Source organism: Alligator mississippiensis, chromosome 1 (assembly GCF_030867095.1).
Source record: "Alligator mississippiensis isolate rAllMis1 chromosome 1, rAllMis1, whole genome shotgun sequence".
Lineage (NCBI taxonomy): Eukaryota > Metazoa > Chordata > Crocodylia > Alligatoridae > Alligator > Alligator mississippiensis.
The window spans coordinates 233,896,039-233,915,187 of NC_081824.1; the positions used below are offsets into that span (position 1 = coordinate 233,896,039).

General features: G+C 49.3%; 1 long non-coding RNA gene across 2 annotated transcripts in view; it reads right to left on the reverse strand.

The window, feature by feature from the left end:
* Window positions 1–18,573, reverse strand: part of LOC106738292 (uncharacterized) — a 31,828-nt gene extending 13,255 nt beyond the window's left edge. Inside the window, exon 1 of one of the 2 annotated variants that reach the window (XR_009461681.1) lies at window positions 18,180–18,573. This is a non-coding gene — a long non-coding RNA (uncharacterized LOC106738292). Of the gene's footprint in view, window positions 1–12,889; window positions 13,213–18,179 lie in introns of those variants that run through there. The other variant, XR_009461680.1, reaches the window with a different exon arrangement.
* Between the last annotated feature and the right edge of the window lie 576 nt (window positions 18,574–19,149).

Consider the following 19,149-nt stretch of genomic DNA (forward strand, 5'->3'; position numbering starts at 1 on the left):
CTCACTGGGAAAAACAAACCCCTGCATGCAGTGCACAAAAGGCACCTTCTCTCTTCAGTCTCCTGTGCTCCTCCTGTGCCCAGGGAAACTCCCAAAGACCCTTCCCACTGGAAGTTCCCTTCTAAAACTTCCCCAACCTTGAACTGCAACCTTCTTTTCCCCAGCTCTGGGAGAGGTAAGTTTCCAGTTTAACCCGAGTGGCTGACCTAGTAAAGGGTGTACTTATTATATGGGAGGGGGAGGAAAAGCAACATTGTGAGAGGTGTCTTGTCTATGGCCTCAACCTAGCTTGGATGTGAATCCCCCTCTTATTTCCTACATCTTGCTCAGGATCCTGATTCTGGTCCATCAGGATAACAATCGCTCACACTGCACCAAACAGACTGCCCACCAACACACTCAGAGGGTTATTAGCCTTCAGAACAGCATCACCACATCCTTCTCCACCATGAAAGCTACTGTTCTTTGACAGTATAGAACTGGAGGGCTGGAGCCAGGCTAGCTCACAGCTCTTAGGATATGGCTGCTGCCTCCAAACATTCTGCAGTTACTGATAATTGTCCCAGGTTAGTGGCATGATCCATTCCTATCACTCTGTTTTAGAGACCCAAAAGCACCATCTTTCCATGGGCAGCCAGCCAAGAAACTCCTGCAGCAGTTGACAACCTTCATCAGCTGTCAATAGAATCCTTTCCTCCTCAGTATTTTTATTTTCACTACTGTACAACCAGTAACTGGTTATCAATGAAGTTCCACAAATCCAGAAGAATCTGCATCAGGCAGCTCCACCGATCCTTTCAAGAGCTATAGTCCTGCTACCAAGATAATGGAGAGCTTGACTGTGGTTGCAAAGAAGAGCAGAGTCTGGGATGTGATGGAGGAAGCTTGGGAATTTAAAAAAAAGGGGGGGGGTAATATTATGGGATGTAATACGGGGAATTGTAGGAATATGACTCCATGCTTCCACCTTGTCTTGAAAGGAGTGTCCATATCCAACAATGTCCAATGAAGCAATGCACTACTGGAGATCAGGACAGGAGACACCTGCCCACAGGGCACAGCATCACTTACCCATATGTGCTCATGCTGAGAGAACACTGGCCATAGCAGCAAACTGGGCAGCACCCTAAGGAAAATGAGGTGTTGGTGAAGATGCATGAGCCCTACCAATAAGACTTGCTCATATAGATGTGGCCTGTCTTAGATACCATCTAATGGATATATTAGCCTTTGGCTAATGTCTTCTTTCACCTATGGCCATCATTGACAATGCAGTTCTGCTCAAATAGTAAGAGGTTTAGAGGTGAGTATATTACATCTTAACAACCCCTTTCAGAGAGATAAAACTCAGGCCCTGGCCAAGGTGATCATTAAAGATCCACCAGCACATTTTGCAAGGGAAAAGGCATGAGCCTCCTCTCTTGGACCAGCTCCAAACTGAGTCGTGCTCTGCACTCACCTTAAATTCTCTCTGACAAGCTATTTGCTGACTTTACTGTCAAGTATAGCCGTGTTAAATGCTGCTGTTAAATGACAGTCTCATTCTACCCAAGAAAATCAAAGACTATGCTTTGGATGAAAGGATTCAGAAAGAGAGAGAGAGAGAGATGGAGAGATCCAAACACAGTTTTAAACATTTCCAGATGAAAATAGTGCTCTACACGGCCTATACATTATCTAAACAGAACACAGAGCCACCAAATATTGCTCCATGTGTCTGAGTTCCCTGACAGATATTCTGGAACCAGAAGCAATCTATTCAGAATCAGAAGGGATGTAGAGCAGCCATCTAGTGTGGTGTTTCAGGCAGGCTAATTAATTCTGTTGAGAGATAGCACTAATGAGCCCTGGTGGTGTAGCAAATCATTTCATTCTGACACTGCCTGATGCAGCAGGGATATGCAGGAAGGGAGAATTAATGCCCCCTGCTCCCATATCTGCCCTGTGGCACACTCCCAGAAGCTTTATCGCCCAGTAGTCAAGAACCCCTGCTGCAGTGAATGGTGGTAAGGTACCTCTTGTATGGTTTGTAAAGATTCAGGGACGATATCCCAATTTAGGACAAAAGTCACATTTCAGGGCTTCATAGAATCCTAGAGAAGTAGGACTTGAAGGGACCTCCAGAGGTCATCCAGTCCAATCCCCCACCAAAGGTGGGATCATTCCTCTCCAAACCATCCTGTACAAATCCATTGTCTAACCCATTACAGAAGCTACACAGTCAATCCTGACACAACCACAAGGTATTACACCCTAACATGCCACCAGGAACACAGGAGGACAATGGTGGCCAATATCCTGCAGCCACGAGCACTGTTAAAATACTTTGAGACATCCAAGAAAGAAGGCTACACCTCCTGCTACAGAGGAAGGCAGAAATCTCCAGTGTACCAATCTAATCATGGGGTAAAATTCCTTCCTGACCCCAAATATGGTGATTGGTCACATCCTGAGTGGAGGGGCAAGACCCTCTCACTAGGAATTGCCAAGTTAAAATCTCAAGAGGAGCACTGGCACACCCCAGTCAAAATCCCCAGACAGAAGCAGCCACCAGAATGCAGCCCTAACATTTGGAATTGCCCTAGACAATTCAGTATGGTCATCTGCCTTATGAAAGGCAAATGAGATACCCAAGGCTAGCAAAGCTTTTGGCACAGTTGTAATATGGTCAGCAGCCTTAAGGCTCCAGATGGGGGGAGAAGGGTTGTGCCCTCGACACTGCACTAATACTGCCCATTACTACCAGTGGGGCAGTAAGGCAACTGAAAGAGGTGTGCAGTGAGTGGAATCTACTTCACTTGTTGTGATACTGTCCTTGCTCCTGCAAGAGAAGTAATGTATACCTTCTTCAAGGCAGAACTAAGTTCTTATCCCCAAACAGCAAGGTGGCAGAACAAGACAGCTTCTTCTATGATAGCCCCATACACAAGTATAATACCAAGGGCAGAAATGCACATACTCTGCTGTAGTTTAGATCCATTTTATATACCAGAAAACAGGCAGCTATCCCAAAGTAGCTTATGCACTAGGGGTGTGTACAGAAGTGTTCTGTGCATGTTTTACAGCACTATAATTTAGAGCACTTTTTACAGCGTCACAAAGCTCTTACATGTGACAGAAGTGCAGGGCTGGGGGGGGGAGAGGGGGGTCCGTGCCTCCCTGCACTTTCCAGGCTAGGCGGCAGAGGCCACTCCACAGCCTCCTGGGTCTTCTCCACCACTCAGAAATCTGACCAGTGTACAGGAGTTATTTAAAGCACTGTAGGTTGCTAAAATGCTATAAAATACAGCGCTTCAACTGTAATACCTCATTCAACAAGGGTTGACATAAAGCACTGTACCCATTTTTAACATGCGGTAAAGCCATGCACTTCTGTTAAACCACAGCAATAAAGTGCTTTATGCAATGTCTGTACACACCCCTAGATGACTCTTAACGCCCTTCATCACTAGCCATCATTTGGGCAAGTATTTGCCAGTTTGCCTTTAACATATGACTACCACAGGATAAATTCAGACAAAACCTAAACAGACATACTTTATAGCAGAAGAGATTTTTCCTGATACTTTTAGGGATACTGCCCCACCAGACTGGGTAAACTCACCTCAGTTCAAAGTGTTGTGCTGTCTGTCTGCTATATTTTACCAGTGTAAATATTTTGTCTGTCCAAGCCCTAAGCTTCATGCCCCAACATTGTATTTAATAGATTCAAGCCCCAACACGATACTGAATAGATACTTAACAACCTCTCTCTCACTTTGCACCCCTGTCAATTACCAAGGTCTTATCCTGCCTCTTGCCCATTGGTTTCTAGTTTCTTTCTACTTATTGAACCTATGCATCTCTCCATCCACAATCTTGATTTTTACCAGCTGACCTGCACTCTGTGCCTTCTCCTGGCATAATCTGGGGAAACCATCTCCCTTTATAGCAAGCCCATGTTGCTTGACTGAGCCTACCATGGGTGTGGGGGGGGGGGGAAGGGAGGATGGGGGAGAGTGGTTCCTATGATGCACAGTACTGTTTCGGCTTCCTGGTTGGAAACCTGTCATTGGTGATCCCTCGTGGTTGAGGATGATCACTCCCACGGATCAAGTAAAGGGTTTTAAATGAGTCTGTTGATGGCTAAGAAGGTCAGTCCTAGAAACCTGTAACCAGGAGAACGACGAGTGACAAATTCCCAAATGCGCCTTTCCATAGGCAAGAGTCTATAGCAGGAGTGGGCAACATACAGCCTGCGAGCTGAATCCAGCCCACCAAGGGATTTTGTCTGGCTTGCAGCAGGTCATTTGGTTTCCTGGCAGTTCCAGTAGCGGCAGCGGTGGCTCCTTTGAGCTTCTGCTGAACTCACCCCTGCTCCCAGGCACCCCGACCCACCACCAGGGGAGGGACCTGCTCAAACAGGATGCTTGGCCAGGCAGCTGGGATGGGGCGATTAGCCAGCAAGGAATGAGATGGACAGATGGGGATGGGGAGACCCCAGGGTCTTGAGGCAGTGACAGCACAGGGCCAGGACTGAGGCAGGGACCTGGGGGAAGAGCCACGATCCACTGCCCACACACCCCTGTGACAGACACCAGTTCTTTTGGTAGGGGTGTGCAGGGAGCAGATCACAGGTCTTCCTCAGCCCTGGCCCTATGCTGCCACTGCCCTGAGATCCCAAACCCAGACTCAGATGCATGTCCCCACTTATTCATAGATTCATAGATTCATAGATGTTAGGGTCGGAAGGGACCTCAATAGATCATCGAGTCCGACCCCCTGCATAAGCAGGAAAGAGTGCTGGGTCTAGATGACCCCAGCTAGATACTCGTCTAACCTCCTCTTGAAGACCCCCAGGGTAGGGGAGAGCACCACCTCCCTTGGGAGCCCGTTCCAGACCTTGGCCACTCGAACTGTGAAGAAGTTCTTCCTTATGTCCAGTCTAAATCTGCTCTCTGCTAGCTTGTGGCCATTGTTTCTTGTAACCCCCAGGGGCGCCTTGGTGAATAAATCCTCACCAATTCCCTTCTGTGCCCCCATGATGAACTTATAGGCAGCTACAAGGTCGCCTCTCAACCTTCTCTTGCGGAGGCTGAAAAGGTCCAGTTTCTCTAGTCTCTCCTCGTAGGGCTTGGTCTGCAGGCCCTTGACCATACGAGTTGCCCTTCGCTGTACCCTCTCCAGGTTATCCACATCCTTCTTGAAGTGTGGCGCCCAGAATTGCACGCAGTACTCCAACTGCAGTCTGACCAGCGCCCGATAGAGGGGAAGTATCACCTCCCTGGACCTATTTGTCATGCATCTGCTGATGCACGATAAAGTGCCATTGGCTTTTCTGATGGCTTCGTCACACTGCCGGCTCATGTTCATCTTGGAGTCCACTAGGACTCCAAGATCCCTTTCCACCTCTGTGCCACCCAGCAGGTCATTCCCTAGGCTGTAGGTGTGCTGGACATTTTTCCTCCCTAGGTGCAGCACTTTGCATTTCTCCTTGTTGAACTGCATCCTGTTGTTTTCTGCCCACTTGTCCAACCTATCCAGGTCTGCCTGCAGCTGTTCCCTGCCCTCCGGCGTGTCCACTTCTTCCCATAGCTTTGGGTCATCTGCAAACTTGGACAGAGTACATTTCACTCCCACGTCCAAGTCGCTGATGAAGACATTAAAGAGTATCGGTCCAAGGACCAAACCCTGCGGGACCCCACTGCCCACACCCTTCCAGGTCGAGACCGACCCATCTACCACGACTCTTTGGGTGCGACCCTCTAGCCAATTCGCCACCCACCGGACTGTGCAGTCATCCAAGTCACAGTCTCTTAACTTGTTCACCAGTATGGGGTGGGATACCGTATCGAAGGCCTTCCTGAAGTCTAAAAGGCCTTCCTGAAGTCTTGACCACAGCCACATTGCATCTGCCCAGCCATGCACCCTGCCAGCACAGCTCCCAGCCGGTCACCATGAAAACCCCAGGATCACAGAGCAGTGACAGAACAGGGCCAAGGTCGGGGCCGGGGCAGAGCCAGATTGCAGCACTACCACATCTCCAGTCCTGCACTGTGACTGCCCCATGACCCCACCCCATGATCCCAGCCTCACCCACTCATCCCACACCCTAACACTGCTCCCCGCCCACCCACGGCCACATCCACATCCACATCCCCAACCCCATCCCACATAGGGAGTTTTAGTGAACTGTGATGTAGGGAAGAGGGGAGTGGTGCAGGGTGCTGACCCAGCCTGTGACAGCTCAGCAAAACTCCCTATGTGGCCCACAGGCCCAAATAATTTCCCATCCCTGGTCTATAGGAAATTCCACGGCTATACTCCTTTATCCATGAACAGCAACAAGGTACTGTGGAGATGGCTGAACTGAAAAGCAGCTCAGACCCTGAATGCAGCCATTACCACTAATTACACTTATTAACACGGTAACACGGAAAAAGCCAAGTCATAGATCAGGGCCTACATGTACTATACAGTATTGGACTAAAAGAAAAATGCTGCTTCCCAAAGCCTGCAGGATGTTAACTGGTTCTGCTCTGTTGCACTCAGAGAGCTCAGTATTTGCCTAGTGCAGAAATTCACTCTGCCTACCCATTTTCTTTTTCTACCATTGTGAGTCATCAATGTGATTTATCTGCTCTATTCAGGACTGGTGAGGCCTTACCTGGAATACTGTGTCCAGTTCTGGGCACTACATTTCAAGAAAGATGTGAAGAAATTAGAAAGAGTACAGCAGAGACCAACAAAAAATTATTAGTCTGGGAAACATGATGTATGAGGAAAGTTTGGATTATTTAGTCTGGGAAGACTGAGTGGGTATTTGATAACAGTCTTCAAATACTTGAAGGGTGGTTATAAAGAGGATGGATATAGACTATTCTTTTTGGCTCCAGGGAACAGGACAAGAAATAACAATAAGGGAAATTTAGGTTGGATACTCAGAACTTTCTCACTAAGCACTAGACCAGCTTGTTTAGAGAGTTTGTGGTGGAATCTCCATCCTTGGACATTTTTAAGAGCAGGTTATGATGTAGACAGGGGTGATCCTGGAATAGTATAGACAGGGATGATCCTGCCTTGAGCTGGGGTTTGGAATAAATGATCTCCTGAGGACCCTTCCTCTTGTTTTTCTCTGATTTTATGATTCTTTGTCTGATTCTAGAGTGTTTGCACTAAAGCCCTCTTTGGACTGGGGCATGTTTTTCATGCTGTAACTATACTTGGTAACATTTCCATTAGAAGCATTGCTCCACCATAAGACAGGTGCGTCTTAGTCCAGGACAGCAAAACACCCTGCAAAACTCCCTGTTCTAGAGGATAGTGCAATACAAAAATAGCTGAATTCATAGATTTTCAGGACTTGAAAATAGATTAATGGATTTTTAGGACTTGAGAGCAGAATAGAATTGCACTTAAATGTCTAAGTCCACTTAGACACCTAATAGGTGGAATAGAATCTGGCCTTTGGTATGTCTGCCTTAGGAGAGAAGCTGACATGACCATGTCAGTGTAGTTACAACAGTACAAATTCCCCTTATCTAGAGACAAACCTGCTGGTCTCAATTCATCCCCTCTGCTTTCAGGCTTCTGTCTCCATCTCCTTCCTCTGCTAAGCATTTTCTTTTCCCCTTGATCTGTAGCACTTCACTTTCATTCCCCAAGCTCTCTCTGCCCTCTGTATCTCCATTTCCACTCCCTGCTTGTTCCTTTAGCTTTGGGAGACCCTCCCTCCCCCTTTCCCCACATCAAATCAGCGCTCTTACTCCTAATCAACATACTCCTTCTTGATGCTAGCGTCCACCCTCATGTTTAAGTGACACATCCCCATTTCTTTAATCATCAGATACCAGATACCAGCTATTAAAATAGATCAGATACCAAATAAATCTAGGTAATGAGACAAAGCTGTCACAGGATGGAGAATCAATGTCACACTGCTTTAGAAGCAAAGCCTATTTACAATTACATTAGCCATGGTATCATATCTGGGCCAACTTTCACAGTTTGTAATGCAAAGTACTGTCCTACAGGTATGCCGTACATCAAAGGCCAGTTCTGGAGCATTTGATGAAAGTAGAACCAAGTACACCATTATTTATAAAATACTGACTACAGAAATAAGTGATCATTATAATTACAGTTACTTGGTACCGAGTATAGAAAAAATCCATCTCCAGCACCAGCTGAGTGCATGAAGTGAGGAATACAAGGACTTGCATTTTAGAAACACTCTTTTCTAAACTCCTGTGTTGTTCTTGTTCTGGTCCCACCACAGACCACCAGAGTTATAGCACTGGTTTCAATGGCATTCAAGCCAGGCCTGGTAGAAATCCTATTGCTTACATTTTCGGAGAACAGCCTATAAGAAATTTTTAAATGGTGTAAATCAGTATATCCCCCACTCACTGAAATCCATGGACTAGACCCTCTGCTGATGTAGATCACTCACTGAAATCAATTACTCTATCATGTAAATTTACCCAAGCTGAGCACGTGGCTTGCTGGGTGGCATACCTGGAAGCCTCACAGGTCTTGTGGGGACTTATACCTGAACTCCTGTTATCCCTGGTACTAGTTGATCACCCAGCAGCTTGCATTGGCTTACCACAGCAGATGCCCATCTAGAATCTCTCTAACTATTTGTTTCTGGTTCTGCCTCAGTCACAGAACAAACCTTTGTGTGCACAGGCTCAGCCAACTCATATATGGGTCCCTGGATTTTAAAAACAGTCCATTTTTGCACCAGTGCCCATAACAGAGGCCTCTGGACAGCACGGCAATACAAATGGTTTCCTGAGCACGTTTTCCTCTAGGATTGTGCTTCCCTTTCAGAGCCCTCCTCCTCCACCGGCTCCTGTCCATTATCATCTCTTCTGTTGTGATTTGCTCTCTGGTCATGCTGTGTATACTTGCACTATGTCTGCTTGGGTCTCCCCACTCTTTCTCCTGCCCCCCAGCTGTCATAGATTCTCACCACTGTGATACAAATAAGTAGTAAAACCTGGGTGATGTATTAACCGGCTGGGCTGCATGAAGCTGACCCACCTCTTCTTGGTGCAGGGCTCTGAGCTGGCATTGAAGCACCTTGATTCAGGGGGAATCTGAAGGCCGGTTTCAGTCACAGTGCTTAGAGGACCTTGGTTCCACAGAGCAGTGGTAGTAGCTGAAGAAAGCCAGAGGCAGTAGAAATCTACTCATGCCCTTGTTCCTGGCCACTTCTTGTAGCCCATGCAAAATTATTCCCCTCTTCCCCCCACTCAGGAATACATCTAGCAGGTGCATCTTCCAGAGTACTGCAAAAGTGCTGCACCAGACCCATTTGTATTTCAGCTGTACCATGCCATATAAACTCCCCGTCCTTTACTCAACCCACTAGAGGATCATGGGATTTCCAAGGAGCAGTGATGTCACTGTCCAGTGCATGATGAGGCCTGACACAGGAAAGACAGAGGTTGAAACACCAATGTTTAAGCCAGGCATGCTTAAGCTCAGTTCTCTCTGGGACACCCCTCATTCCTTTGCTCTGCTATGCATCCAGCATGTGAAAATACACTCAGCTCATCTTGTTTAAATCTTTGCAGGTCACTTTTAAGCTTAAGTTTTTAGAGCTGGCCATTTATTTTCAAAATTGCTGGAGAAATTACAACAGCACTTACCAGATGGTTTGCAAAACGGGCTGAGCAAAATGAAACCATCTTATTGGCTATTTGCCATGCTATTACAGGAATCTAACAGCCTGGGTCAGGAGTCATTTGCCACTTCAGAGCGCAAAGGCGATTAATAGTATTGCAATGGGTAGCAATGGTATGTGCGCCAAACGTGGCTGGTGGTTACATGGAATAAGCATTATCAAAAAGGGGAATTAGAGCCTCAGATCCCAATGCAAGCAAACTCCCATCGACTAGCAGCTGAGGCAAGTAGGACTTCTCACATTCTCATCCCATCTCTTCTCGTGACCTAAGGCAAAAGTAGCTGGGCTGGATTTTCTAATCCCTCCTTACCCCCTACAAGATTGGTAACGATCATCTTTGTGTCACAGAGGGAAACCAAGACAGAGAGGGACAAGAAGTCAGACCCCATACGGTCCCCTGGCCCAGCTATTTATTAGGAGGTGCATTTCACTCCCATGCTCATGTTTGCCTTCTTTGCACAGAATACCCCCATGGAGTAGGAGGGCAGGGGGCTGAGGCTGGGAGACAACTCTGGCCCATTCCTGATCAGCCTGTAGAATGGGGCTGGTGCAGGGGGTGGGCATAGAGAGCCATATGGCTCTCTGTGGGCGTAGCCAAGTTTGGGGGCCAAAATATGGTCCCAGGTGCTGCATAGGTTGTCAGGACTGGGAACTGACTGCACCGCTCTAGATTCCAAGAAATAAAGCCCCCCGGTGTGGTTCTGAGGGCGCAGTGATTAGCATGGCTGAGAAGCAGAATGAATCAGATGGGGCACGGTGCCGCTGGAACATGGCTCTATGGCTTCCCACTCCAGCTACCTCCTGAACGGGAAACAATATACTGCGTTACTCCCAGTAACTGCTGATACTGTATACTGCTTACATTTTAAAATCAAATATTTCTTCTACAAAATGGCCTTGTATGTTCCACAGAGGTTGCATCCTCATAAACATTTCTTTATTGGATTATTTGGGGGGGGGGGGGGGGTTCTTAATATCAGTGAGAAAATCTGGGTCCATCTTAAATTCAACGGCCTCTTATATATGTGATGGGACGCAGTAGTGTAATGGGAGGCTATAATGGAATCGGAGAGGGAAAGGGAATCTGTACCTTTAACAAAGCAAGTGCTGGCTTGGCCATGTCTGTTCCTGGTCACTTAACCCCTGCCACAGGCTGAGGGGGTCAGTTGCCTCTGGGCAGTCTTGAAGAAGGGGCCTGACCTTGGGAGAGGAACCTGGACTGGAGCTGGGAAACCCCAAGCCTGGGCCTAATGCTTGAACCTTTGAGAAGAACTGAGAGGGATGCTGACAGGTGCAGGGGGCAGCAAGGGTCCATGCTGTACAGTATGGGTCCTGAGGAGGACTGATGGCAGCTGGTTCTGGGGAGGGTGGGCTACTTTATTTGAGATGGTGGGTTGATTTTTGTGCTCCAGAGTTTGACTTGGACAGAGCTTTTGAGTAGAAGTAAGGCCCTGATTGGCTAGACCAATTGGGGGCCAATCTTTTTGGCAGATGTGTGACAAATTAGCCCTGCAACCTCTCTGCACCCCGATTCCTTTTTCTTACCCAAACTGCTGCTCTGCTGTCTGCTCGCTGCCCTATTTGTCACAGTGCTGCCTGTCCCTTCCCCAACATGTTGCATGGCACACACTGAGGCTGCCTGTGCCTCTTGTGGCACCTGTGCCCCAAGCTGGCCACCCCTGTCAGGCATGAGATGGCTGTGAGGGGAGTAGGGGGGCTGCAGTGGGAGACTCGGTTCTAACTGGAGGGTGCATTTGGAAAAGGGTGAGACTGGACTACTGGGGTTATGGGCAGCAGCAGGTTATGTACCTGAGAGCAGGCTGTGGGTATAGTGAGTATGGACTGATCTAGGCATGTGAAAGGTTAAATGATTAATCATTCAACTGATAAGTGCAGTGATAACCAGTTAGCTTACCAGTAATCCTTTAGCTCCAGGCAGGCACAGTCTGGCAGGGAAGGGATGCTGCCCAGTGCCCCAGCAGAAATCAGAAGACAGCAGGGCAGGTGGGAGGGAGGGAAGGGAAGAGGAGTGAGGAGGAGGGGAGGAAGAGCGAGGGGGGCTAGTACCCATAACCTAAGAGGAAAACAGCCAGCAGCCTAATGACCAGGGATCTGTTTTTCTCTTTTAAAATATCCAATATTCTCTTTTTAAAAAAAATCAAAATTTTCTGATTAAAAAACTCCAAATTCACGTTTTTCCACAATTAAAATGAAACACCATTATACAAATATATATCAATCTAACACAATGATTTATTGATATATTTACAGTTTTCAAGCAAGTCAGAGGCCCACCAGTACCCCAGTACCTCAATCATTGTAATAAAATCAATTGTAACTACCTATATATTTTTGGCACTTGATTTTGGATTTTTTTATCATGGAAAATCAGAGCTCCCCCTGCCCCCTTCACTTACCAGGATGTGGGTCCAGCTACAGCTGTCCCCCCAGCTGCTTTGTGGTGCTGATCATCCCTGTTATTCTGGTGTCCTGCCCCTGCCCATGCCATTGCCCTTCACTCCTGACCCACAGTCCCCTGCCCCCAGGCCCCAGCCTCCTGAGTATGTAGGGCAGGGGGGGGTGTGGGCATAAGTGATGCCATAGGCAACATGTTGGGAGGGTATGGGGAGGCAAATGCCACCCCAGATCTCTGCACCCACAACAAGACATGGAGATGCAGCCTGGCTGGACTGGCACTGGGCAAGAGCCACCTCCAGTGGCCTAGTGGGTGGGACCCGGTGCAGACAGGACTGCTGCGCCGCTATGGCTGCCAAGATAAGGCACCCCCTGCCTGCCCAGCAGCAGCAAGGGGGCATAGCTCTGCACCGCTGCAGTCACTGCCAGGAGCCCCACACCAACCACACTACAATGGTCACCAAGGTAAGGTACAGCAGCAGCATGGAGTTGTGCCTCCCTGTTGCTGCTGGGTAGGCACAGGGCACTTCACCTTGGCAGCCATGGTGGCGCAGCACTCCCAACAGCAGCAGCAGCAGCACCAAGCCTTCCTGCCCTGCTTCACCTTCCTATACCAGGTCCCACTCACTGGGCCACGGGGGCAGCTCCTGACTGGTGCCTCTCCAGCCAGGCTGCAGCTCTGTGCCCTTCTGAGGGTGCAGAAAACTGGGAGGGTCATGTGCCCCCATACCCCCCGACGCATCACCTATTCCTCCCCTTGGCTCCACCACACATCACCTATGCCCCTTCCCATAAACTTACCTGCAGGGAGTTGCAGGAGCTGCTCTCCACCATGCTGCCTGGCTGCATTACTAACCATGTGCATGTGTGCACATGCACATAGCCCCTTGCCTCTGATTGCCCTCCTCCCACTCCCCACATCCTCAGGCAGCCCCTAGCAGGTTGGAACTCTGCCAGCCTGCAAGGTCCACATTTTTGTGCAGGAAATGGAAAACCCAGATTCCTGCTAAGGACTCATCAATTAAGCAATTAGCTGCTCAGTCATAGATGCTCTCTCCCTTCCAGCACAGGGCTTGACCTGGGCTGTGTTGTCTGGCTAGGCTTGCCTCCTCTCTGCTCCCCGCCAGTCAAAGGCTTCCCAGCAGCAGCTGTGTCAGAGCCACTGTGCTATCAGCTAATCAGTTAACTGATGTAGTTAGAGGAGGCTAAACGAATATGTTTTAAAACTATATTTACATCCCTAAGCTATTGGTAGAGTGGGCTGGGAGCCTGTAGAGTGGCCTAATGAGCCAAAGGTAGAGTATTGCTGGCAGGAGCCCTGAGAAAATTGTGAAGCTGGACTGTTGCTGTAGTAACAGAAACCAAATAGTTTAGCTTTATACCCTGAGAGCAGACAGTGTGCATACTGAATCAATGGCCCAAAGAAAGGACTCTCAAAGGAGAGCAGGCCCTATGACATGAGGAAGCAAGGGACTGGAGTAGATGCCTCCCACCCTAAACTGAGGGCTTTTACCAGTTAATAACATCAAAGACATGGCAGAAAAGATGCTAGGCAATTGGATCATCAGCGAAGCAGGCAAACAGAGTCTGTGACAGGCAGTGGTGACCCTAGGGAGAAAAGCTGAACCCAAGGGTCCCACTGCTACCACAGCAGCCCCCCAGGACCAAGCAGCACTGTGGTATGGCCACCCAGCAGGATGCTGTCTAGCCCCAAGCCACCAACCAGCAGAAGCAGGATTGGAACCCAGGTTTCCCACATGCCAGGCCTGTGCCAGCCAAGGCAGCCTCTTAGCAAAGTCACACAGTTTCTGCATGCCCCATCTATGGAAAGTGTTAGTGCTTAGCTCTTTGAGAACTACTGTGAGGAGAGTGGGTGGGAATGTCTATGTTCAAGGGAGGTGACAGCCCTGTTAATAAATCTGCTTTACACAGCTTGAGCTCCAGCTTTTTGTCTTTTATCAGGACCAACAGCAGGCCTGGACTTCTGTGCAGTGACTGAATGCTGCAAATACATTTATTATTAAATGAACAAGGGTTGCATGCTTAACTTTATAATTGTTATGCCTTGAGTTTGGTGTGAACTTAGAAATAACTACAGTTATTTTAATTATTTTCCCCATGACCACCTCCTTACTGTTCAGCAGGTCCTTGGACCTACCCTCTACCCTATTTGGGCTAGAGGCCCACTGAATGAGTTTTGGTGAGCTGTTGAGGGCCATACACATAAAAGCCTTCAGAAGATGTCATTTTAACAAAATACAGGTTAAAAAAAAACAAAAACACAAATCACTAAAAATCAAACATCTATTATAACATGTTTTAATTTTATTTCAAAAAATAATTTTGTCCTGATTAATGGGCTTTTTTGAGTAGTGTATATAAAGGTGATTGCATAATAGCTCAAAGTAAAGTCTTAATCTTGTATATTGTGCAGGGTGGGGGAGGTAGCATGGGGGGGGGGTGTTTGGAGCATGGGTTTGCTCATGTGTTGGGGGCTGCCTGTACACTAGGTTCCAGGAGCCAGCCAGGGGTGGGAGGAAGGAGGGGAGGCCAGAGGCACTTGCAGCAGAGTTCGCACAGGTGGTACAGGAGCAGACACCCCCTGCCCTGGCCAATCTGGCCAGCAACTCCCTCCACCTCCAGTAGCTCCCTCTTCCTGCCCCTGCTGTGGCACTCCAGGCAGGGGGTAGGGTGGGGAGCTGCAGCAGTATAGCTCCTGCCCCAACATGTAGGGCTCCAGCTCCCAGACACCTTCCACCCACTGTGCCAACCCAGTGCAATGAGCAGACACTTACGGGTGGCTAAGCAGGTGGAAGGTAGCTACGAGTTGAGACTGAAGCCGGAGCCTCGTACACTGGGGCAGAAGCCGCCCAGCTGCAAGCACCTCCCCACCCCACCCCTTAGCAGCACAGCAGGGCCAGGAAGAGGAGGAAGCAGAGCTGCTGAAGATGGGGGGATCCAAGCAGCACCTGGGCAGCAGCAGCCACACCAGGAGCAGCCCCGCCAGAAAGCTGTGCACGCTGGCAGAGGCAGGAAGGACCACAGCGCAGGCTACCTCTGGCAGGAGCAGGCAGGGCTCGGCCCCATATAGGGCACTGCAGGCCAAATCCAATCAATTAACAGGAACCTGCCTGTGGACTGGATCCAATCACTTGGAGGGCTGGATCTGGCCCATGAGCTGTATTTTGCCCACCCCTGCCCTGAAGGCAGATATGGCAAGGTGAGCCCACACAACATGTACTTTATGGACATGGTACTGCATGCTGTACATCCCTTGGGAATTCAGGTGTGCTACAGAACAGCATACAAAGACTGAAGTGAAACAGCCCAGGGAAAAGCTACCCCCCACCATCCTCATTATTATTCCAATTACCCATAGCCTTCTATTAAGTAATCTTTGCTCTTAGAAGTGTTTTCAAGGGAGGCTATTGATTTGCTGTCCAGGATCTAAAGCCATCAACCCAAGGACCACATAGCAGAGGAATAAGCTCCTTACAGCCTTTTCCTTCAGCCAGGTGGATTGATTTAATGGAACTAAGTACTGAGAGAGGCAGCTCTTCCTCCATAGTTACATTTCAGGTCCATACTTTGACTTAATTTCTTTGGCAATCAAACAGAATCCTTGAAAACCTATGAACCAGCCACGGGTGAACCTCCAGTGTCAGGAATCAGGGGGCCTCTTGCTTCAATCTGATGCCTTGCTAGTGCTCACTACATGAGAGGCATAGTGATGATGGTTTTTCCAGCACACTTCCATTCCCATACACTTTCCCTCATGTGCTGGCTGGCCAGACCTTCAGAAGACATATTTGAACTTCTGCAGCCTGCCAAGTATAATGACAAATGTGTGCTCTGAATGCTGTAACGATGAGGCCAGTGCTTTTGCTGGCCATAGCCCCTCAGAGAGACACCCTCCACTCACCAAGCTGGTTTCTGAAGGTGCCACAGAATAAATACCTTGGAGTGGGGGTAGGATGTATATAAAGGTCACGCTGGGTCGTGATTGTACACACAGAAACAGGAAGAGTCTGGGCAAATTCATTCCTGTGTCCATTACAGGGCTGCTTCTTTTTGTCTGCCTAACCCTTGCCATGGGGAAAACCTTTCTACCATGCTCCTGGTCATGAGGCAACCTCCTCTGCCTTGCTCTTCCTTGTCTATACAAGCACATATCTGTCCTCTCATAAATACTGCTCAGTCTTGACCAGCCATATGTCTGGTACATTTGTCCAGTGAATCAAGCTAGATGGCCACTCCTTTCAGACCCATTGCCCTGCGCATTACCTTCTTGGTAAAGGAGATGCTGTGAGCCAGATTCCAGTGCTCTTCTTCATAGTGAGGAGCTCCTCACTCCACGACTAACAGCTGCACTTGGAACCTGATTGTGCAAAAATGAAAGCAGTAGAACAATTCCTGTGCTGTTCCACATGAGCACAGATGGCAGAATCGGGCCTCTGCAGTGCAAAGTCCTATTCAAGGGTGAAATACTGGCCATCCTCAAGTCAGTGAGAGCTTTGCTTATGGGAGGACCAGGATTCCATCCAGTAATGAGGCATCAGAACTGGGACCCTTTATAGAAAACAACATACACCCTCTGTGCTGCCAGCAAGAGTATTTAACTTCCCACGTGAGCATCAGCAGACATTCCCTTGTCAACAGCATTTTATTTCTCAGCTGCAGCCTTAGAACCATTTAGCTGCTAATGGATACAATTTTTACTTTCCAAAGCCTGTTCCATTCCATCAGACGCTGCGGGCCTGAACACTCTTTACAAACTAATTCAATTTCATTGCTAGCTCACACAGAAACAGCACCCAGCCACACTTAAACTCCAGTTGTCCTGATTTTTCCACCATCTCAAGAGCTTGGGTTCCCCAGCTAAGTTTAATTAAAGCAGCATAATAGCCTGGAATTACTACAAACTATTAGGTGACCTGGTAGGCTTCATGGATAAATATACCACCCTGCCCCTGTTCTCACTGTGTTTGGATTAGTTTAGCAATCAGAATGAGCAACAGGATATACAAATGGGGAAAGCAGGGGAGGATGCAGGTTATCAGCGGGGATCCTGTTTTTTTCTGATAAAAAAATCAAAAAGTCTCTGATAAAAATTAAAAGCCCCCCCACAGCCCCACCCCCCAGCCCTGCTGGTGCCCCTCACTCCCCCCCACAGCCCTGCTGATGCCCCTTGGCCCCCATCTACAGCACCCCCCCCAGCCCTGTCCGAGGGGCCCCCAGCTGCCAGGGCTATGGGGCCAGGGACCCGAGTCTGCAGCTCCTGCCCCCAGCAGAAAGCAGCTGCTGCAGCAGAGCAAAGCACGGAGCCCAGCTCCCCCCCCCCCCCGCTGCCTACCTGCTGTGGGCTCAGGCAGGGAGGCCAGCTCCCTACGGCTGCACACACTCCCAGGGGAACAGGGGGTACCCACAACCCCCAAATCTGTGCACAGGGTAAGGGTGGGGGTGCACTGTGGGCTCAGGCTCCTGCCCTACTGCCCTCCCTTGGGGCCTCCACAGCCCAGTGGGTGCAACGCGGTGCTGCAGGGCAAAGTGCAGCCACACAGGAAAGCTGGTTGCCGCTGTGAGCTCTGCACTACCCTGGTGACATGTCTCTCGTGTGCACAGCAGCAGTGAGGGCCACAACCCCATGCCACTGCCCGCGCTGTCCCCGCGCACAGGGGACTCGTCACCAGGGTAGCATAGAGCTCACAGCAGCAAGAAGCTTTCCTGTGTGGCTGCGCTCTGCCCTGCAGCACCGGGTCTCTCACACCAGGCTGCAGAGGCCCCAGGGGAGGGCAGTAGGGTGGAAGCCTGGACCCACAGCATGAAACTCACCCTGCGCCCATCCTGCACAGGTAAGTGTGGGCTGGTAGGTATGGGGATCTGGAAAGTATAGGTCCCCTCTCCCCCCCCATGCACACAGTGGCAGGGAGCTTGGCCCCATCCCTGTCCCCTGGATGAGCCTCCCATGGCCCTGTCCTGCTCCCTGCCAGTACCCTACAGCCATGCCTTGCAGCCCCAGGCCCCAAACCCCAGGTACTGTCCAACTCCCTCCCTATGGGGGCCTCAATCCACCCCACACACACACACTTACATGCAGGAGCTGCTCTCCACACTGCCTGGAGCCATGTGTATTAGGGCTGTGCAAAATTTCACTGGCTGTTTCAATTTGACACTTTCAACTCATTTCGAGCTCAAAACAGTGAAATCGAATCAAAATGAAGGGCTTCAAAACAGCCTTGAAACAAAACAAGGCTAGTCAAAATGTTTCAAAAGTTTTTAAATGTTTTGAGTTTCAAAGCAGCCAGCAGCAAGGTGGTGAAAGACAGAGGAGAATCAGAGCTATGCTCCCACTAACAGCTGGGAGCACAGCCCTGGCTCTCTACGTCTGCTGCCGCAGGGCTATGGGAAGCCAATAACAGTGCAGGGGAAGGGAACTGAGCCTAGACTCAGTTCCCCTCCCCGGCACTGCAATCAGGCTGGGGAAAGGAACTGAGCTGGATCACTCAGTTCCCCTCCCAAGAGCTAGATCAGGCTGGGGGTAGGAGCTTGCCCAGCTGGGCTGATTTCCCACTCCCAGCCCAATCTAACACTAGCACTAGAAAGTCCCATCCCCAGTGCTAGATTGGGCTAGGTGTGGGTAATCAGCCCAGCTGGGCTAGCTCCCACCCCCAGCCTGATCTAGCGAAACATCGAAATAGCCTATCTGTTTTGGTGAAGCAAAGTGGAACAGCTGTTTTGAATCAAAATGAAATTCAACATGGAACGCTGTTCTGTCAAAACCTCAAAACTCAAGGTGAAACAGAACAGTGCCATTTTGTACAGCCCTAATGTGTATATACATGTACATGGTGCCCCCTGCCAGACCATCCTCTTCCCTCTCCCCACAGCCCACTGCCGGTTGGAACTCTGCCCGCCTGCAGCGAGCTCACTGCAAAACTGCAAAATCCACAGGTTTCTCTGTTAAAATGAGATCAGGCTCCTGGGGCACTCCCTGAGCCTGTGTCAGCCAGGGGCAACAGCAGATGGATGGGACAGGCAGCAGGGAAGCAAGTGGGGGCAAA